Genomic DNA, 23,329 nt, shown 5'->3' on the forward strand with positions numbered 1-23,329 from the left:
TAAAATAGTTTTATTACATATTTTTGATGATTTTTTAGTTCTTTCGTTTGTTCTAAACGCACATACTTAAATACAATAAGAAAAGTCTATAAAATAGACCTACTCAGTTGTTATAATGTCCTTTCTTTGTAGATTTTTGAAATATTGGTTTAGATAATCTATGGGCGTAAAGGACAAATTGCTTGACTTTGGTATGAAAATTTTAGGTTGTAAAGGACAATAGATTATACTACATGTATATTATACGCCCAAAAATTTGTGTTTACTTGTTCTTTACTACCATGTTAACTGCACTAAAAAATCAAATGGTATTTACATCCCAATTTTCACGATGAATTCTGTTTAGCTTATCAAATATGATGGGTCGTAAAGGCACTTTTTTTGAGAATTTCGACAAACTAAATATACAGATCGATAGAGAATTAAATTCTGAGTACAACTGTATAAAAAACTCATTTTCGGTATTTTGTCCTTTACGACCTTTGAGCCCAGAGGTATCGATATACGGTCGAGGGATCGCATTTGGGAACCCTTCTTTATACTCCATTGTGGCAAGTTCTTTTAATGCGAAGACTTGAATAGATCGTTTCATAGTTGGCGTCCATTAGCTGATTATCTCTTACGTGATTTTCGTATAGCGCTGATTTGTCACCGAAGAATATTTCATATGTAGATCACTAGTTTATGGATAAATAGATAAAAGCCAAACCCTTATTCGTTATTTTATTGTTATGTCATAGACATTTAACTCGCTCAACAATGATATAACCAATTGTATAATAAACAACCAAGGTTACTTCAAAGCGTGCGTTTAAATTTGCATTTCCAGGGTCGCAGTAAAAACTAATTACACTACAGATCTAGAACTGTATTGCCTAACACCGTACTGTTTCCGGAACAATACTGTTCGCATCACGATATCGACCTCCATTCACGCCGTTACATCTACGCGACCGTATCAAATCGTAAACGTCACGACATCGGACAGGTGTCTTGGTATGTAGAACAAAGACTGTTGGCGACAAAAAAGACCCCTGCGGTACGCCAAACTTAATTAACTACAGTGTCTATTTCTAAGAATTGACAGGCAAAAACGCTAAGAAAAGAAGAAGCACATAAATTGCTAGCAATTTGAATAATTACCACAAACTCTTCGATATTAACTAGAAGTTTAAGATCCTAGGAAAACTTTATCAAAAGCCTTTGTAAAAACAATTAAGTTGAACTAACTAACATATCGATCGATCGTGTTACCCTCAACGTAACATTTACAAGACCGTGCTTAATGGTGTTCGTCACGAACTCTGACAGGTGTCACAAAAGTTAAATTTGAGTGTTATGTCATTTGGGTTAGAACAGATGGGAAATGATCATTTGAAGGTCGGTGAATGTTTGATCAGATGTCATGTTTCTTGCCTCATTGCAAGAATCTCAACAACATTGTGACACTTTGTGATGGTGTGATTTGTAATGACATTTTTGACCTACATTATTTTCGTGTTAAATAAAATGACAAAATATTTTAAGGATAAGTAAATTAACCTTTTTACTACAAATCTGTCAATGCGAAGTCACTTAGTATGCATTGTAGCCTTCGTGAAAAAAATATCACCAGATTTTCTTCCTCGATAAGACGAAATCTCGAACAACAAACAAGAGTTGGGGAAGATATCGAAAACTCATTGCGAATTTTGATCGAAGCCGGTTAAAAATACAATAGGCAGGGAAAGTCTGAAAGTAAAGACTTGTCGGTTGTTTATTTTTAATACCCACTCCGCAAGACTTTTCTTAAATGGAGACACGGAGAAAAGCGTCAAAAGGTGAGGATGGGGAAGGTTGTGTTTGAATTTGGGGGTCGCTTTTTGTTTTTATATGACAACATCTTTTTTCAGCAGTGTAATCTTTCAAAGGAATACCAATTAAATCAGAAAGCTTTGTAGAAGTGAAAACCTTCAAAAATGTTTAAAATTCCGGCGTGAACTGGATAGAATCAGTTCAACAATACAGATTACTTTTACAACACGGCTATTTTCAACCCAATTAAGAACAACTCATTGAAGAGGCAAAAAGTACTTAAGAAATCATGTCTGCGTATCGCACGCTACCGTATCGTTTAGCATCATCTCAAACGCTTCGGTCGTTTTTATTTACACGAAAGAAATTGAAATCTAAGCAGCGCATCGTTTAAGTATGTCAATCTGATTCAGAACTCTACAGGTGCATGACTAAACGTGTCTTTAAGCTCCTAAATATATTTTCAAGGAATCTTCGAAATAAAGTGAAGCCTTTTTCTAACAATGAAGGGAACAAGGATAGAATGAGCGTCGATTATTTCTTCATCTGCTGAGAATACTACAAAGAACAAAGGAATGAGGACGAATTTACGTCAAATAAAATCATTCTTGTGAAAAATATTCATCGGGTCTCGGCAACGAAACGCGCGATTAGCTCGCCTTTTTTGGGATCCACAAATTAAGTATTAAACGACTCGAGGAGCGGATCCTTTTCGAGTGTCGTCTAAAAGCATTTTTGGGTACCCGCAGAACTGCAAGGGATTCTTTTTTCGTGGAATTCTGGATATTTTTCAGTTCGTAAATAAACGTCACAGTTTCCACCTTACGGTTGAATGAAATTATCTCGAATGTGAGAGTGGAGGTGACATGTTTATCAGATTAGCGATAAGCGTAATCGTATTGAGTCGAGATGTTTCGTGGTTGCGTGTATGAATACAAGATGAGCAAACATGTTGAATAATAGATATCAAAGACCAATCGTGGGTATGATATTGAATTATGTTAACATGACATTGAATACCTTAATAACCTTAATAAGTATAGCTGATAGAAGTACGTTTGCTAGAAAAACAATCAGACCAGAAACATAAGGAAACGTATTCAACGTAATGAGATCGCGGATTCGTGGCATTATATTGGCATCTTTTAAGCCTTTGGCGTAATTGAGGCACGTTTCTGTCATTACGCTTAGGGAATTAAGTTACAAAATTAAAATGCTAGCTTTCACACTCGTAAAACATGCAGATGTCTTTTGTTGAAATGAGAGACTGGAGTACAGTATAAAGAAAAGTAGTATTTTCGTTCCCAAGAGCTGAATTAATAATCAGTTTTAACTGCAACCTCACAATGGTAATTTTTGTATGATGGACAAATGTCCATCCATCCGAGTTAAATATTTCCAAGTGATCAAATTGGGTAGTTTTATGTGTATATTTTTAATGAAGTTCAGAAGAAGGCAAGCAACAGCGAGCAGTTTGATGAGTAGTAAATTTTCATCATCATTATAGACGTTTAATCTCTGGGATTTATAATGAAAATAGCGATTTTGTAGACATAACTAAATTAATTTTGTAGTCATCTCACAAGTCTTCAGTAATAACAGTATATTTTCTTGGCTTTCCTATATTGTGACAGTCGGAACGCTGAAAATTTACAGCTTTCCAAGCGTTAGTTATACGATTCCAGTGGCAATGAGAGTATGAGTATTGCCATAAAATGTGACGTGAAACGTTTATGTGCCGTTTGCAGCAGGTTATATGAAATCTACTCATCATTTCGTTTTAATGTCATTTTCATCCTGAATATCGTATTCATAATAGATGGCAACTCGAAAATTCAAGCTGTTGAAAGATAAATTTGTGAATTTTTTGGAGATCGGACAGAAAAAAATACTTCCCATTATTTGCCCATTCTCATCCGTCTTGGAAAAATTTGGAAAATAATATTATAGTCAAATAAATGGTCAAAATCATACCTTCACTATTTTAATACGGAACATGATAGGTGTCTTGAAATGTACCTGAAACAGAAGAACATATAATCAATCACCAGCTAAGTAATATTACTTACGGTGTGCTAAGCTAAAGTGTCCCAACTTCCCAAGCACGTAAATATAACCCTAATGTTCTAAACAGCGCAGAAAATAAAACCATAGTAGAGCTTTTAGGTCTGGTTCAGAATCGCGCGATAACCGCGCGGTTTCTGGGTGGTTCTCATTGGCGAGGCACTGATGCTGTAACCGTGTGGTTACAGTTTGATGCAAATGTACGAGAACTGCCCATCAACCGTGCGATCATCGCCGTGTCTGAACTAAGCCTTAACCTTCGTTTAATAATGGTTTTCACTTTCATTACCTACAAGCGCACTATCCTGAGGGTAGCAATCAAACAGAACTATCGCAAACTAAATACATTTAATCCATTCACAATAGGTTACTCGGCGCGGAATATTCCGATATTACTTAACAAGTACCTATATCGCGTGTTCCCGTGAACTTGACTAGTAACAAAGGAAAGCTATTATGCTATATCAACCTGCCACAATAGGACAGATTTGTACAGTTGATTTCACAACTTACACTATCGAGATAAAGCTCAGAATTCTTTGGTATAATTTTGGTAGGTTGATCTGAAGTTCAGTTTCAGTTTGACGGCGATTGGCTTTTTACCCGACTGCGACAGAAGGAGGGTTATTGAAGAGGCTGTGAGGATGGTTTATTGACTATTTAAAGCTTGTCCGATTTATTTTATAAAATGTACTTGGTCCATAATTAGCAGTCTATGTGTTGAGAATGAGTCGAATCAACGCATCTTTATGATCAAAATTGACATCTGTCATTCTTAAATTGACAACCATGAGCACCTGTTTAAAATAACATGGGATGCCATTGTTTAACCGTACATTAGTTAGTCAACCCTATGAATATGTAACAACAGTGCTTGATACCTGTTTTAGTCAGCAACCCAATGCTAAGCCAAGTGTAAGCTAAAACAAATCTAATATTTATTAAAATGGCAACTCCATTCCTTCCCTGTCTAAAGGCAGCTGTGGGTGTCAGGGTTGTCACTAAGCCTGAATAAAAACAAGTGACATTAATAGCAAAATTACCATATTTTAATTATCAGACAACATCTGAGGCCGTATCTGAAGGCATCCTGAATTTTGTACGAAAGCCTATTATTATGAATGTGACCTTGACGTTTGAGATTTGCTTGAGACCAGAGAATCTTTGCGATGAATTGTTTGAATTAGTAATAAAAATATGAGAAATATTCCCTTAAAACGACGTTGATAAAAGACACTAATTACTTAACCAAACAAAACTTATTTCACTAATAAGATAAATGAGGATCAGTACTGTTGTAGAAAATTCAATAAAACTAGTATCTTCGTTAATCTTTAAGACATAAGAAAGATATATCTTTTTGAATTATCCAAATCGGACCATTACTTACGAAGATATTAAGTAATAAACATAGACCGTTTTTGCCGCTAAAAGTCAACGTACGCAGGGCCGCGTGACGTCACTATATCCGAATCGAGCGCAGCCGGCGTACTATTGGGATGGAAAATATTTTTTTCCAGCTAAACTATCAGTTTTAGAAAAAAACTTTTAATAACATTTATTCATCAAAATAAAGTAACCTATCGACCAGTAATTTAAAAAAATAAAAATTGTGAAAAATAAGTATCGCTATGTCCAAAAACCACATTTTCATAGGATTCGATGCAATGCGGAGACGCGGTTGGGGTGAGTGTAACTTAATGATTGTTTGTATTGAACATAATAATACATAATAATATGATGCTAATAATACCCAGTTTCTGGCCTGGGGGGGGGGGGGGGATAAGTCATACCCAGCTTATAGCCTGGGGGGAGGGGCAAGCCTTACCCAGCTTCTGGGCTTGGTGGGAGGGGGGGAGAAGCAAGTCATACCCAGTTTCTGGCCTGGGGGGGGGGGGGTAAGTCATATCCAGCTTCTGGCCGAGGGGGAGTCATACCTAGCTTATGCTTATGGACTGGGGGAAGGGGCTAGCCTTACCCAGCTTCTGGCCTGGGGGGGGGGGGGTCAAGTCATAACCAGTTTCTATGGGCTGGGGGGAGGGTCAAGCCTTACCCAGCTTCTGGCCTGGGGGGAGGGGGAAGTCAAGTCATACCCAGTTTCTGGCCTGGGGGGGGGGGGGGTATGTAATACTCAGCTTCTGGCCGAGGGGGAGTCATACCCAGCTTCTAGGCTAAGATTAAATAGATTTCCAGGAGGGAGCAGCTGTCCGTTCCTGCAGCAGCTGGCCCGCCCATGGGAACGGCGAATAGATAGGTAGGTACGTAGGTTTAACTCAGAAAAACTAAATAACAGGTAGGTATTGCGTGTACATCGATATGATCTTCATAGCAATGTCTTAGAGCCTAGGCAGAGTGTATCTGCCTCAGCTATACCTTATTGTTAGAAGTAAATAAATTAATACTTATACATTTTTATATTTTACTTGGAAGAAGATATGACTCTAACAACACTTATGAACACTTTATTTGAATAAATCGCCAAATATACCACCGCGGAGACCCCAATCGCGTCTCTGCGTTCCATTGAACCGTATGAGCGTATGGATTTTTTGCGTTATTTTTCACAATTTCTATTTTTAAAAATTACCTGTCGATAGCTTACTTTATTCTGATGAATAAATGTCATTACAAGTTTTTCTCTAAAACTGATAGTTTGGCTAGAAAAAAATATTTTCTATCCACGCAGTACGCCGGCAGCGTTCGGATCGGATATAATGACGTCATCGTCCCCGCGCCGGGCGGTCAGTGAACTTTTTTAGTAATTTGGCCATAACTTCGTCAATTTTTGTCGTAGAACAAAAATTTTTGGACTGTGTATTAAGGATTTCTTAACCCTATAAATCTGCATTCACAGCTAAAAATCGAAATGATCCTCATTATGTGGGTTTTTTACAGGAGGTATAGAACATGTATTAGCCTTTAATCAAGTTACATAAACAGTTTTACGATCATTTCTCATTTAGATACATTGAAAATAAGCCAAAACACCTTACTTTCAATTTCGTCCAAACCAGAAGTCCGCTATGGTTGATGTGTTTGATAAAATATTGAACAATTTTACTTTAAAAATTTTGATGATTTGTTTCTCCATAACCTTAGGTGTTAAAGTGGCAACCCTAGGCCTAAGGTCACTCAACCTGCAAGTTCAAAGGACGGTATCGCGAAGTTTAGTCGGACAATAAACGTAGCTCCATTCCGATCTGACTTGCCCTTTCTGATTCTGATTTGATATGACCGTTTTGTTTGAGCTTGAAAGGGAGGGAGATAAACAATTTTGCGGAAGAATTTTGGGTTCATGGAATTGTTTGGTTTATTTTGTAGAGCCTTTTTGTAAGTGATATTAGATACAATCCGTCATCTAAACAATTTATGCATCTTCCTAAATTGCTTTTGTCTTTGTTTGTACATACATGAAAGCAATTGTTTTAGTGTTTTTCGTGAAGCTGCTTTTAAAAACACCAAATTAATGCGAGCGAAACCATTTTCTCCAATTTTTTACCGTGTAAAAATGGTTGAATGATTTTTAATGGCTGAAAACGCATGTCGCGTGCCATCTCCATGTATAAAAAGGTAAAACAAGAAGACTTTATGGTAGAAATAACATATTTACACCTGCTGCAATGCCGTCGGAAGATAGGAATTTCAGATTACCAGGTGCATGCTGATATTTAAAATGGACATGGTTCTGCATCAGAAGGTTATAAGAGGTTATGGTTGGTTAAAAGCAGCGGAGCACTTTCGGGCAGAATTGTATTGTGCTATATGGGACTTGAATACCTGCACCAGAAGTTGGGAAAAAACCTTTACCTACTGTTTTTGATTAAGGTCTTCAGCCACGCAGCGTGAATCTGATGTGTCTCTGCAAGATGAAGTCAGGTCGCAGATTCTCTAAGGTATATTATCATCAAAGATCACTACCATCGACGACCCGGTGAAGGTCGCGGGAAGTACCTGGATGCGGGCAGCGCAATATCAGTCGTTATGGAAAACCATAGACATCATTTGGCTGAAACGAAACGAAAATACTGACAATAATGGCAATGAAACCAGTCAATAAATAAATGGATAGACCTTCGGGCTTGGTGTACGATCTTTAGATAAAGATAAAATCCTCGTAACTCGTAGCAACATTTTGTCAATTATTATCGGCGTCCACCAGGTTGATATTTGATGTCTCCTAAGCTGCACTATAAACTGAACATCAATTTAGGGGACAAAAAAATCGCATAATCCATTAAACACACGGGTTCACCGACCCGCGTGCCCTTTATTATGGTGCTGACTCACTAGACCGGAAAATGGACAGTGAGCAGATCCTATCGATTTTTAATTTAAGCACCCATGAGACTGATAGAAGCTTTTAGGGTTCCACCTGGAAGTTGGTTAAATAACACCAAAAAGTTTGTAAGCCTGCCGTAGCAGGGTAAAATGAAGGCAGTTTTAATAACTAATAAAGTCAGTTAGGTAACTTAATTAACTCAGGCACTGTTTAGAAAAGTAGTGGGAAGGAAGAAAGAACTTAAAGCTTAAGCTACTGGATATTCGATTTAAATCGAATCCAGTCTACAGGACTATTCCCACCACTGTAACTAGCCCCGGTATCATTAAAAGACAAAAGTCTCTCATTGAAACTGAGCGTGCGCTCTTTCGACACAAATTGTCTAAATTATGTAAGTACCTATTTAGTTGTTAGCTAAATATTTTACTTAGACTTATGGACTTGCTATAATGTGTCAATAATGCTTTCATCTATTTCTCTAAAAGCCTCTAATGGCTCATGAAGTCTCACACTATCAGTTGGGAGTTCGTTTCAAGAAGAAAGACAAAAGATTCACACAGTTCACTTAATGCCCTTTGTTTTCAACCAGTACTCGTATCCAGTTAAAATTAAATATTTCAATCTGCATTTGCCACGATCTCCAGCGGCGCATAAAATCGTCGCATAATATGCGCTTACGCAGGTGCTGAGCGCATCTGCCGCTGTTTACTACAGGCCGCACGTGCGCCTATTGTGGTATTAATATTACGTATGGGATGATTTCTGCTTGTGTAGACAGTTTTTTTGCTGAAGAAGACAATCTTAAAATGAGTTTGTGAGCGAAAGATTTGCAAGAACGTTGTATGGTTGGGATAGTGAAAATAAAGAACGATTGTCATTTTTTGGACATAAACCCGTAACCACAGCTGTAGTTAAATTACACGAACCAGCACACCAGTTGGGACTGTCAGTTCAATAAATATCCCTGAATGCTTTCATAATAGACTAAGAGCTAGTGAACGCCAGATCTTCGTCATTTTACAAAAGCTGAGTTTGTCAGCGCACGCTCCCAATATAGGTTAGTATGTTGGTGAATCATGAAGTTTGGGTCATCGTGGCTTTAGCACCCTAAAAAATTGTCTGGCAAGGAGTTAAAACTGTCAAAACTATAATGTTGTATTACAAAGTCAAAAGTTCTTTGTTTAATCTGTCTGTAGTCACCACTCACCACCTCGATTCGTTGTCTTTGGAAACAGACGTAGTCACGGGGAAAGCTAACAACGTAGTAGTTGTAACATATTCATAATGATATCATAATACGTGTACACGTATGTGACAATGTTACTCAATGAGATACTCGAGTAAATTTGGATGTAACTTTTACAATGCTTTGGGGTACCAAACGTGACATTGGCCTTCATAATCATGGTTATGACTTACTAGCATTGTAAACCTTTACGGATAATACACAATCAAATATTCAGGTCCATAGCGAAGCAATTAATAAGGTAGGGAACAGCCGGCCAAATGAAACACTCGTAGTCATAAACAATAACTTTAATTTGTAGAACAAACAACGCCGAATGACTCAGGGTTGCAGATTTTAGCGTCCATTCAAAAAACGTTTGTGATTTAGATCTCATTTCGCATGTTACAATGAAAATTGAATCTTTTAATCCACAAATACATACGAGTACATATTAATAGAAATTAGCGGGTTTTCTATCTTAAATTCTATAGGAGAACAAATAATTTATCCAATTGTTTTACCCAAATTTTTAAAAAACCGGATTCAATTATCATTTTCGTAACTCAGATTACTAACGTAACTGCTTTCTTTTCAGTGTTTTCAATTTAGCTCAATGACTACTATAGACACAGGAATAAGGTGACAATACTACTTTGGAACACGTCGAGTCGTTTAAGCATATGTTAAGTTTTTGGCTAAATGCTGGAGACTGGTCTAACCTATAGGCAGAGACCTCAGTCCAGCAGTATGACAATTTTCGATACGGATGCTACTAATAAAAATACTGCATATTCGGACAACAGCTAGGCTAACTTTGAATGTGTTTACATAAAAAAACTTTCGTCAGATTACCCAAACTTGTTAGTAAGTATCCAACAGCTAACTACTTCGCGAGATTATTATACAAAGTGCCAACTTAATAATTCTATCAAAACAGGAAAATGTTTCAGATAAAAATTGCTGTAAGAAGGATAAAAGCAAAATTACCAGCCTTTAAATGAAATAAAAGAACATAAAGATAAGATCAAAAATCAAAAGCAAGTCTTAATGATCCTGAAGTACTTATTTATTTAAGTAGTTAAACTTATTCAGATGTAGGCGATATAGCATCATAAAAAGGAATTCAGGCATCTTAATACGGTGCCGATTGTCAAGAATTTCTACGAGTAATCGGTTAAAACAATAAAACACATATGGTTATTTTAATAATTACTGCAATTACTCCTTAACATTTTACTTTTATGGAACAGTAGGTAAACGAGCAGACGGATCACCTGATGGTAAGTGATTACCGCCCATAGACACCCGCAGCCCCGGGCACAGAATAAGTAATAGTACAGGTACAGAAGGATTACTCCGCAAGACGATTTAAATAAATGCGAGTCTTGCTACGACGCGATACAGTGGAATTCAGCTCGCACAGCACTACGTACCTACAATTTTATTCACCTACAAGTTTTGTCTCTTTCTATCGCGTGCCTCTGAACTCTTCTTACGCTGTTAGGGTTGCTGTCTAATGAAAAAATAATTAATCTACTTATTTGTAATGAGGTACGTATGTAGGTAAGTATGCATTCATTATGGAAAACCTTGGGAGAGGCCTTTGTCCAGCAGTGGACGTCATTTGGCTGAAACGAACGAACGCATTCTGAGCAGTAGTCATAGTAGGTTAGGTTCCTATACTATCCTAAGAATTATTGATTACCTACATGGCCAACATACCTTTCAGCATCTTTGGGAAGCGGAAAAAAAAAGATAAATCCGGTAGATTACTTTTCCAATTTAAACACCCGAACGCCGCACAATATTTCTTTCTCTTTATGTCCATATTTAAATAATACTTCGATCATAGAATTATAATCATACTACAACGCACGCCAGCGTCCTGACGAGCGCGCGCGTGACACTCGACTGATATAATACCCGCCGGCGGGGCGCTTCGCTGTAGGTAATTATCGGATGTACCGCGCGGAGTGAGCCAGGCCTGCCCCGGGTGAGTTACAGGTGCGTTGCTGGTATTCAAGGTATAAGTACGCTCTCTTCTTGAAAGAATGTAGGTCGTATCAGTCCGGAAATACCGCAGACAGATAGTCCATTCCACAGTTTGGTTACGCGGGGTAGGTTCTGGAGAAACGCACAGTTGTGGACTAAATAAGGTATGTACGCTCTTTTCTTGAAAAATTTAAGGGCGTATAGGACCGAAAATACCGCAGACGACATTCCACAGTTTGGTTACGCGGGGCAGGAAATTTCTGGAGAAACGTAGTTGTGGACTGCTAACCAATGATGACATCTAAGTGATGGGGATGAAAGTGCAATTTTCATGAACCTTGGAAGTTGGAACTTTGGAAGTTCCGAGTATCCTACCAATTAGTGTAATTAGTTCCAAATACCCCGTCATTAAGGGATAATACTGCACACGACCACCGGAACCAACACACGGCGCGTGGCCTAAAATATTTTGATTGAAAAACTGGTCAAGCGCGAGCCGGGTTTCTGCTGAAGGGGTTTAAAGAAATTATTTTAAAAAGTCAATATTTAGTCATGCAGCAATAGGGCAACATAGGAAGGAAAGGTCACTTTTCTGCAGTAAAATTCCATCTATGGATCGGTACTTATTGTCATTCCATAATATGTTGCCTCTGTGATATAAGAGAAGGTCATGCCCTGCATTACAAGACTTGATGATGATAATGACTATCATACCAGCAATGCTACCTATGAAAGACTTTTAAAAGACCAATAACATGATCGGTAAATGCCTACGTATGACCGGTATGGTATACAACCATTTCTGCTTTTTTGTGTTTGTGATCAGATTTTCGCTTCAGCTGGACCCAGGGTTATAACTGTCCGCTAACACATGATACTTCCCAGGTAATTCATACATTAAAAATTCAACACCTCACAAGCTCATTTGCCAAACCCTGCGGGGCCCTAAACGCACCGAATGCAGCACGGCAATTAAAATCAGACACCGCGGGGACACGTGCGCGTGACTCACCGGGAAACTCAAACAGCGTGTCGTGCTTCGCCGATGACTGTGTGTTATGGAAATATAGAACATACTTATCAAAGTTTTCACGGGGATTTTCGCGAAAAATTTGCGGCAAAATACGTGTTGAAGTGGTGAAATACGTGTTAGCAGTTGAAATCACGATTTGAAATCACCGACATTTTAAACACATTTTTTTTCAGCTCTGAACTCTATCGATCGGTTTACTTCACCAATAGCTTTTTTGCACTGTAGAATGATTGCTATTATATTATTAGCTATTCTAAAAAGCTAAAATATTATCACATAATAATTATGTGGAATGTTTATCTTTTGTTTGTTTTGTTTGTCGGAGGATCTTTACCCAGAAAAATCAGTTTGCTCTATGTAAGTTTTCTAATTCTTCAACTCTCCTTTTATATTTATTTCACTGAACTTCTATTATTCTCTTCTTTTCAATGGTGTTCAGAAAATTTGCTAATCTATTTCAAAATCTGTAAATAAAACATACAATGATTTGCAGTTTCAAATTTCAACTCGCTTTACAGTTAAGTTACAGACAGACATAACTCATTGTCCTAATTGGTACCGCCCATGGTGGAACAAAACAAAAACAATGGAAAGCACACGCGGGTTAATTGACACCATTTACCCTTTCCAAATCAAGGCAACATCCTTTTTAAAAAAAGCTTTTAACGAGTACACCATTTACGGAGTCTGACGTTTGATTTGGTTTCTGTGCGTGCGAGTTCTGAAATATCATATATTTCATAAAATAACGCATTGCAGATCTAAGTCAACGCTCGCATGACATCGCTGTTAGTACTGAAATTACGTTTTTTTAATATGAACTTTAAAAGTTGAAATAGTGCCGCTATGGCCAAATAAGGTGTAAGGTACAGGTCAGGCAAAAATTAAGCCCGTATCATGACATGATACCAAGTATATATGAATCATGGTAGGTAGGTGTGATTGCGGTAAAGTACCTGCCTTGTTCTGCATAACAAAACCATTACTCAAAAAATTTGTTAATTCTATTAAAAATACCCACCACGGACATTCAAATTCAACCACTATGCTAGCATTTGTAACACTTAAACTGCGCTTACTACTACTACTTCTGCGACAAAAACCTCGATGCCAAACCATATCTTGTCGCAGCCCCTTAGTTGATCAAAATTGACACCGTTCAACACTAATCGAGCTAAAAAAGCACAAAAACATAGCTGCTTCTGTGACAAAAGCTCGACAAACTGCGACAAAAACCTCGACGCCAAAACATAACTTGTCGCAGCCCCTTAGTTGATCAAAATTGACACCGTTTAACACTAATCGAGCCAAAAAAGCACCAAAGCAGGGTTGTAATTAACCGTTGATGTCACGGCCTAACGCGCAGGGCCCGTACACCCTTTGATCTCTTGTTTCGGCTTATCAAAAGCTTGTTGCGTCATCATTATTTTTGGGATCGGCAAAAATAGAGACGTGACGTCATAATTCGGGTATACAGGTATCCTGCCTATACTGGTGGGGTCAAATTTTTTAGATTATATTTCTGAATTTTCTTGCGGAAATAAAGTAGCTTTTGTTGATAATTAGTTTAAAATTACAATACAGCAAGAGAAGGAATCGCGAGAGATTAGAAGAATATGGGAAAATTCAAAATATGGTACTTTACTACCTCTACAAACCCTTGAGAAAAGCTAGAAAATCGATATCAGAGTCAAGAGTTAAATATATCCAATTAATCCCTAAAGTTGGTTAATAGAGTCAAGTTGTTTGTAACGTAAAACTTTACTTACAGAAAGCTACAGCAAGCTCCTGTTTACAATTAAGCTTCCTGAATTCCTGATCTAATTTAAACTAACAAGATCTCTAATGAACCCACATATCCATGTTCTAATTGTCGAATAGGAAGGCTGAAATGCGATGCCTAATCCAACTGCCGATGCCTTAATTGTTAGTGAGAATTCTAGATCTAAATACAGGCGTATAATAGCACATTAAGCTTAACATTGACCTACATATCGAGCTTAAGCCACAAGGATTGACAAGGAATAACAAACAACTTTGCAAAGCAACTAACAGTGTCGTAGGAAATGGAACTAAAGAAAATGGAACCGTTAATGAAACTAGGTAGTCAGATAAACTTCAATTACATTACTGTAATTGTGTGTTTGTAACGTTAGTCTCATCTGCAAATAGTAGTACTTAAGTAGTAGAAACGTACGCGTCACTATCATCACATTGCGTCGGATGTCATGTGCAATCTGCCAAACATCTGTACCCCGTCTAACTTCCAACCTCCAACGGTACAAATCGCTGAAGCTCGTAAAAATACCTTAACCGTTCCACTTGGGCTGTCGACGGTACACAGGCAATTCCAGGATCCAACCAGTAAGATTGATGATGCGTACACGCGTTCAGCTTTGGAGGGAAATGAACCGCAACCAATTTGTGTGAATCCTTGTTAAGTACTTTACCCCGATTTTTGGGAAACACCAACGCCTTTTTAGGAATTCTTATCTTGTGCGAGAACTCCCTTTTTTGGGGAAATTGGATGTTCCATTTAGATTTTTAACTCGGAATTGCTCGAGCTCATAACCGGGGTTCAATAGATAAGTGCAACTCTCCCTTTCATAATAAAAATGAAAATATTTACACACGATTTCAAGGAAATTCGCTCTTATTCCAAGAACTTTAGACTCTTCAGTATGAAGGAAAAATACTATTTTGTATTTCAGACCAAGTTCTGGCAAAATATCCCAGCTTATCTAACATTAGAACAATACATACAGAGTAGTGTTCTATGCTAAAGCTTATGCATGTGCTATAAGCCGGTAGTCCGCTAAAAACTTCCTAGGATTGCGTTAACAATTTCATTTTGAAGTAAGATAAAGAAGGAACATTTTATTTCACAAACCAAGAATAAGGAAAATCTATGGTCGCAGTAAACGGACATTTCTTTCTTTTTGTTTCCTTATATTAAAGTCACACGTGCTGTTATTTCTGTTTCAGAACGCGTTTGTTTTGCTTTAGGAAGTGCTCGTAATTCTTGTGGGTAGTGGGATAAACAGACCGATAAAACTACTAAGGCAAGTAAAACACTAATGTGTATTTTACGTGACAACTGAATGTAATAAGGGGATTCTTTGAGGGCAAGGAAGACAAAGTGGACGACCGAAGATCGCACCTGTTCAAATCTATTTAGTGACAAGTCGCAAATGTTACCGCAATCGGGAATCATTTTGATAAAAAGATACAAAAACCAAACCAGTAGCTTCGCTGCGGTCATCCCTTGAGCTAACAGTATACCGTGGCAAAGGCTTCTTCTCTTTAGGGTGGTTTTAGTGTCACGCGGACTGTCAGTGCGGATCGCTCCGCACAGTGTAGCCGATCTGTATGAACTGCTAGAGAGCGGAGCAGTTCCTCCGGACCGCATTACTCTAAAATGCTCCCTAGAAGTTCATACAGATTGGCCGTGCGGAGCGGGTCCGCACAGGGACGGTCCGCGTGACGTTAAAACCAGCCCTACACCCTTCACTCCTAGTCCTGGTGGAAACACCTCGCCGCATGGTCATTGGTCAGATTACGGATGTCACTAGGTCATTTCAGCAAATAGGTCACCGTCACCTACCGCTCGATTTGGTTCCTCCCACATTGTTAAGAAGATTAAGAAGACCAGTTGCTCGTTTATGAGATTCTAACAGCAGTAGACTGCTTTATTATAAAATCAACATCATCAGGCCATTTAGTCTCCACAAGGCAAAAGCAAGATTTGGCCTACATTACCCACCCTGGCCAGACGAGTCGGGGCCGCATTTTAAGACAAGATATTAAATAAACAATAAACTAGCTGAACGGATTGACTTGTTTCATTGTACTCTGGGTGAATTCACAAAGATGACGCTTTTTAATTTATGTTATTCTTAGGTTTATTTGTATATTTTCATTTAATTTACTTAAAAAAAAATTACTATTGTTACGTTCCTGTCATATTTCGCTTGTCTATTGTATTGGATTTATGTAAAAATAGGCTTAAGCTTGGAAATAAATAAATAAATAAATAAAATAATTATTATAGCATTTGACTATGAAAGAACGTAGATGTGTGATACGTATAAGTTCATTTCAATGAGAATAAGGTCAAATCGACCTCAAAATCCGATAAAACCATTTCGCGATACTACATGCGACCGACAGGTAATCTGTGCCAGCTTCATTGCAATATTCCATCTATATTATCTAGTCGGCAAACAAACCGTGAATAGTCGGTTTTTGCCGGTGAAGTTCCATTTAGAACGGAATAGGTTCGTCCAAAAGGCTTTTTGAATCAAATATGACAGGTTATTTTAGTTTCGTTTGTTTGGATTTTAATAAACCAGTCAGTTTGTTTGTAGTTTTCAAATGGTTAGTATGACAGTAAGAATTTTGTGTTATCTATTTGGTATAACCAGAAATTATGTGTCTTAGAATTTTTTTTTGATGCAAGACAAGGCAGTTATTTGAGATGCAGTCTAGGATGGTACATATTATCTGCCCTGTAAGTGCCCATTCACTCTCGCCTTGAAAAGGCCCGGATTATAGTGTTCAGGAAAGACAGCAGCAGGCAGCGGATTCCAGTCCCTGCTGTTCAATAAACAGTCAAAGATACGTTTAGGCACATAGATAATAGCCTGACATGAATGTGTAATATCATATTGTAAGATTTCCAAAAAAGGTAATTTGGTAAAGAAATGGTATTCCGACAGATTTGTTCAATCCGCCATTAAAACAATGGGAACAATTTCCAAAAAACAAAATTAAAAAGTACTTTGTATTTAATACGCGAAGGCGCAATAAATTATTATTATAAATGGGAGCTTAAACTGGAACGAAACAAAACGAATTTTCCAAAGCTCCGTCAGTATTGGAAAATATCCTTTGCGAAATTTTGAAGCAGAAACGCGATTTTGTTGGGAAGCTATTATGAATATTTGGAGTGTTATGTACACAGTTTATAGTTAATATGTAGACAACAATGTAATAACTTAATCTGTGGCTCAACAAGAGTTAAGGCATCGCCTGTGTAGGTTGCGGACTTAAGGTAGACTTGCTGTTGGTAGTGAGCTTTAGTATTTTACCTAAATTCAGTACCTGACATTGTTGGTTTGGTATTGTGAGCAATGTCTGAACTGAAAACATTCGTGGCCAACCGCGGTCACGGGAAGGCTTCAATATCTAGGCTGAGAAAAATGCTTTCGAATACGAAGCATTCCTCAAACCAGCTCCAAGTAACACATGCACATCACCAGGCGTGCTAAAGTTTTCGTCAGCAAGTTTACAATTGGACAGCACATATACGACAATTTTCCAGCACATTCACTGATGACTTCAGAAGTTGATGAAGGTGATGAAAAATGGCATGAGGAATTAATTGTTAAGTAAGGGATCAACTTGTGTAAGAAGTTAGTGTCTCGAAGTAGTGGTAGGGTTGAGACGTGTAATAGTGCTCTTTGGGAGCCTAGTTGCATAAATAAATGATTCGATTTGCTATGAAAATCGTATCCATGCGATATCCAGGCAAACAAACTAAGGGTAGAAGAAAATTAAAATTCATACTAATGTGGGTACTTTAACAAAATTTCAGCAAACATTTTCAACTTCGCTATTTATAAAAACGCGCGCTGATGAGTGTCGTATTTTCTTCCTGTTCCAAATTGCTTTCTGGGAATATCCGATGTCGGCCATTTTTATTCCAAGTGGCTGTCGAAATTAAATAATGCATCTTTCGGGACAGACGTTGATATAAATTACAAAATTGGCCACGTGAGAGTTATCCGTTTGCAGAGGATCCCGTACGTTAGATTCTGGTATTTTTTTCCTGTAATACACCATAATAATTTATTAACGTCTATTGATATGGAGTTTATCAAGGAATCAAGCCTAGGATCGAAAGACGTCAAGCGTTCAATTCTCTAACAATTAGTAACAATGAAGGTAGACGTCTAGCATCCAACTGTCAATGAGATTATGATTCATCAAAATCATCATCATTTCAGCCATAGGACGTCCACTGCTGAACATAGGCCTCCCTCAATGATTTCCACAATGGCCGGTTGGTGGCGGCCTGCATCCAGCGCCCCTTCTCGCTACCTTTATGAGATTATTTTTAAGCTAGACGAATCCAAATTAAAAATTAGTATGTGGCATCCATACAACGATACCAGCAATATTTTATTCATGAAACAAATAAAGCAGTTTCATACAATTTATCAGTAACAAAATCCACTTTCAGAACTAAACGATAAATTAAAGTCAGCCGGAGTCTCAAGGGAGTAATTAAACAGGGTGACAACAATTCCGAATCGTACTCGGATCTCAATTAACAACTTTTCTTCTGAGACTATTATCAACAATATTAACTCGCTGACCTTTCGCGGCACTAATCTAGAAACTTGAGTGAGAAAGCGCTAGATGGAACTTACTTCTTCAAGCACTTTAATCGGGTCAGGAATCAGGATCATAAGTTAAATTATATTTTTTTCATCTCAAGTTAAGTCTTCTATTTTTCTATCGCAATTTCTTGACTTATCTAAGCCCAACTCGTATCGTACATGCCTTAAAGTTTTACGAATTGGGGAATCACACACACAGCAAATTATGATTAAATAAATGCTTTATCACCTAAAAGTCTACATGTCCTAAGGCTTTCAAAGCACCAGCAAACTTTTTAAAGCAACTTATTGAAAATCCAATCGCATTTATCATTGACTAGCGGCCGCCCGCGACTTCGTACGCGTGGATCCCGTTTTACCCCCTTCATCTATCTTACGCGGTTTAGATTTTTTCATACAAATGTTTTTTCCCGCTAACTCCCGTTCCCGTGAGAATTTTGCAATATTCTGTTGTAACTAAGCTTTAAATTTACTAAGGTACTATCGGGGACTCGGACGCCTTGACACCTTAAGGGCCTAAATTGTTTGCACACGCACGCTCGATTATGCTACGCCCCGTTCATTCATGTTTCGGGTCTAAGCAGCGTCGGCGCACCACTGTAGATGTTTGCCCTAGCAAACCAAGCTCTATGTAAAGCGTTTAGGATTGAGTATTGCTTATTACCCGCATCCGTAGCGCTCGTTTGGCAACGTCGCATTTTAGTCAATTTGAAACCCAGTAAAGAATCGCTACAAAATATTATATGGGGCTTCGTGTAAAATTTGAACTAGCGATTGCTCGCTCGGGTCACAAAATTGGTATCGCACATTGTAACTGCAATTTCCCGAGAAAAAAGTAGCCCTTTCTATAAATTATTGTTGATATTAAGAGTGTAAATCTCATGATATTAGTTTAGCTAGTTAAGGCGAGAAATACAAAATCATACAGTTACTTTCGAATTTTACTTATTTAATAGGTATTTAATTTATTCGGAACTTATAATTTATAAACAATATGTTATTGAATTAATTAGTAAAGAGTTAAGGAATATTTGTGGCTTAAAAACAATTATTGTAAGATCTGGCTACATAATAACTTTCTTAAATCCTTGAATGTAAATAAAAACCTATAATAGGTTTCTATTTATTTTTAATACATTAGCAACTTTTGTTTTCCGTTTTAAAGAAACACTTATCTACGTTATTACAATTTAATACAAATATTGCACTAGGTAGCAATGATCCAGGTAATTGGTTATCGTAAATATTATAATATTAAGTTAGTTTTATTTCAAATTCAATTTTTTATTGCACATTAAGTGTCTTTACACAAGGTCTTAAATCAATAACAATTAAACTTAAAACGAAATAATACTTAAACAGTTAACAATGTATAGATAAGTATGTAAGTAAATATTATGTATAAGAATTAAGATTTATTTTGAGAGGCATGGTTCAGTAATCGCGCGGAGGTCAATAAAAAGGCAATCAAACAGTCCAATTACTAGCACGGGTCAACACAAAACAAAATCAATCGGTTAATGATCACAAAACTTCACAAAAAAACAAAGGAGAGAATATGTCGACAGTTCGCCAAAGTAAAAAGCAGACAGACCTCGTATAAAAACACAATATTAAATAATAATTAACTTTAAAAAAAAAAACCGACTTCAAATGCGTGAACACAAAAAAAACTAAAAATTGAAAATATTGCGTATAAAAAAGTTCATCCCCAATTTTCCACCCTTGGGGGTGAAATATTTTCTTCAAATTCGCATGAAACCACCCTTTTGATAATACCTATTCAACAAAAAAATAATCGTTCAAATTGATTTATAATCGGCGGAGATATTGCGTATAAAAAAGTTCATCCCCAATTTTCCACCCTTGGGGGTTGTTTTTTCTATTATTAAACTTAAATGGGACCACCTTTGAGGTATTACCTATACGCAGAAAAAAGATTTGTTCAAATCGGTTCATAATTGGCGGAGTTATCGCGTAACAAACATAGAAAAAAAAAACATACGGGTCGAATTGAGAACCTCCTTTTTTGAAGTCGGTTGAAAAATACATATCTATTTGTTTGTAACCAAATTCTATTATAAAAATTCTAAGGCTGAGTTGCACCATCTTACTTTAACTTTGACAAACGTCAAAAGTCTGTCAAATTCCATACAAAAAGCACCGGTTACCGTTATAGCTACGGTCAAAGTTAGGTGGTGCAACTCAGCCTAAAACTGAGAAAGATTGAAAAAAAAGAAACATTTCGTTTTAAACCTTAACCGTATGACAATAAAGTGCACAATGGTATTTCGTATTGCAACCTAAGCCCTGATTGTCTCTTATTGGTCGTAGTAAAAATATAGTAAAATGCGTAACCAATTAGAGACGGGGTGAGCACGTGACCGGAGCGATGCGCTTACGCTAAAATTTCTACAAAGTGGTCAGGCGGAAGAGTCCCCGATAGTACCTGCATGCCAAATTTCAAGCGTCTATCTTACGTGGCTTAGATTTTTTCATACAAATGTTTTTTCCCGCTAACTCCCGTTCCCGTAAGAATTTTGCAATATCCTGTTATAACTAAGCTTTAAGTTTACTAAGGTACCTGCATGCCAAATTTCAAGCGTCTAACTTAAGCGGTTTAGATTTTTCATACAAAAGGATTTTCCCTCTTGTTCCCGTTTCCGTGGGAATTTCGGGAATTCCTTGTTGTAACTAAGCTCTAAGTTTACTAAGGTACCTACATGCCAAAATTCAAGCGTCTAACTTAAGCGGTTTAGATTTTACATACAAAAGGATTTTCCCGCTAATTCCCGTTCCCGTGGGAATTCCTAAGTATTCTATAACCTGCCCAGGAGTATGAAGAATAATTGTACCAAGTTTCGTTAAAATCCGTCGAGTAGTTTTTGTTTCTATAAGGAACATACAGACAGACAGACAGACAGACAGACAAAAATTTTACTGATTGCATTTTTGGCATCAGTATCGATCACTCATCACCCCCTGATAGTTATTTTGAAAATATATTTCATGTAAAGAATTGACCTCTCTACAGATTTATTATAAGTATAGATTTTGTATCTTTTGCTTTAATTTACGTACTTTAATTAAGCTTCAAGCATTAAAGCTGAATCCAACATTTCGTACTAGCATTTTCCAAACAGGATTATCCCTCGTACTTCAATATTAATGGCCACCCTAGCGATGAGGGTGATTGCCTAATCTGAGCATTAGTGTCTCAGGTGCATACAGACAGAGACGTGACGCACGTAATGGTATACTTTGTTGTAATCACTTTAAGTGGTTCTTTTTAATGTGTTTAATGATTAATTTCATAGTATCTATTTGTAAAACAATGTTCAAAGTAACAGTATAAAAAGTGCTCAATATTAATGAACTCAAAATCCATACAAATGTAGCCGGTAGCCGAAAGTTAGTACATAAATGGTGGGCGAAAATTTCACTCTGGAAGCATTTCCATGTTCATCAATTTTGCCTTTAAACGGATATCGGATAATTGGATATATAGGCATCTATTCTAGTGTTGTGGCAATTATCTGACGATTCTCTAGTACCGATAATGACTTAATTAACCATAACTTTGCATCTATATCAACTGTTTGGGTTCGTCTTCGAACATAGGCCTCCTCTTCAACCTTCCCTTCTTTTCAACTACTTTTTACTACTTTTAAGCTTTTGTCCCCGGACACTTACATCCAGTTTATTCCAGCCTGTTGCCAGATATCATCTGTTCATCTTTTAAGCGGTCTTCCTCTGCCGTGGTAATGATTGTAGAGTCTCCACTCCAAGATCTTTCTGGTTCACAATTTATGAGTCTAGAATTTTTCTAGGTTTGTAACCAAAAATATTAAAGAATTAATTGCAATAAGTATTGATAGTATCCAAAATACTTAAAGAATTAATTGCAATAGCTTTCAATACCACAGAATTAAGAAATCTTTAATCATGTGACTGAACACCATGATCAAGGTATAGTTGTTTTGTAAATCTTATCATCGATAATCGACATCATCCAACAAAATTACCTCCTTAACTTTACAGAATATTGAAATTTAATCGGTTTCGGTCAAATTAATAATCGGTTTATCCCTTAAAATATTAACGACACTACTCTGTGATTAATTTCAGCGGGCTTCGGACTTCGGATTAAAGGGATTGATTAAAGATAAGAGAGGTCCAATAATATAAGGTTGACCTTGTTGGTTTCCTTAAACCAGAGAGTACCTACTATTTATTATATTATTTATGAAAACAAAACAACGCAGGCTTTTGATTGGTTGATTAGATCGGTGTTTGAGCTTAATTTTGTACAGTCAGCGTTAAATACTGATAACCAGTTTGACCTCTTTGACATTTATTTTCTCTTTTCTCTTCATTTTTTTGATGTGTATTAAGTTGTCAAATATTTTTTTTCTTTCTTCCTATCTTTATTTAGTTTAGTTCGTGACACCCAACAAAAAGTTGACAACAGGGTCATTCCATCGTTTCGGGTGTTACGTTCGTACACACATATTCAACAATTTCATGTATTTTGA

The sequence above is a fragment of the Ostrinia nubilalis genome, chromosome 25 (assembly GCF_963855985.1).
Source record: "Ostrinia nubilalis chromosome 25, ilOstNubi1.1, whole genome shotgun sequence".
Lineage (NCBI taxonomy): Eukaryota > Metazoa > Arthropoda > Insecta > Lepidoptera > Crambidae > Ostrinia > Ostrinia nubilalis.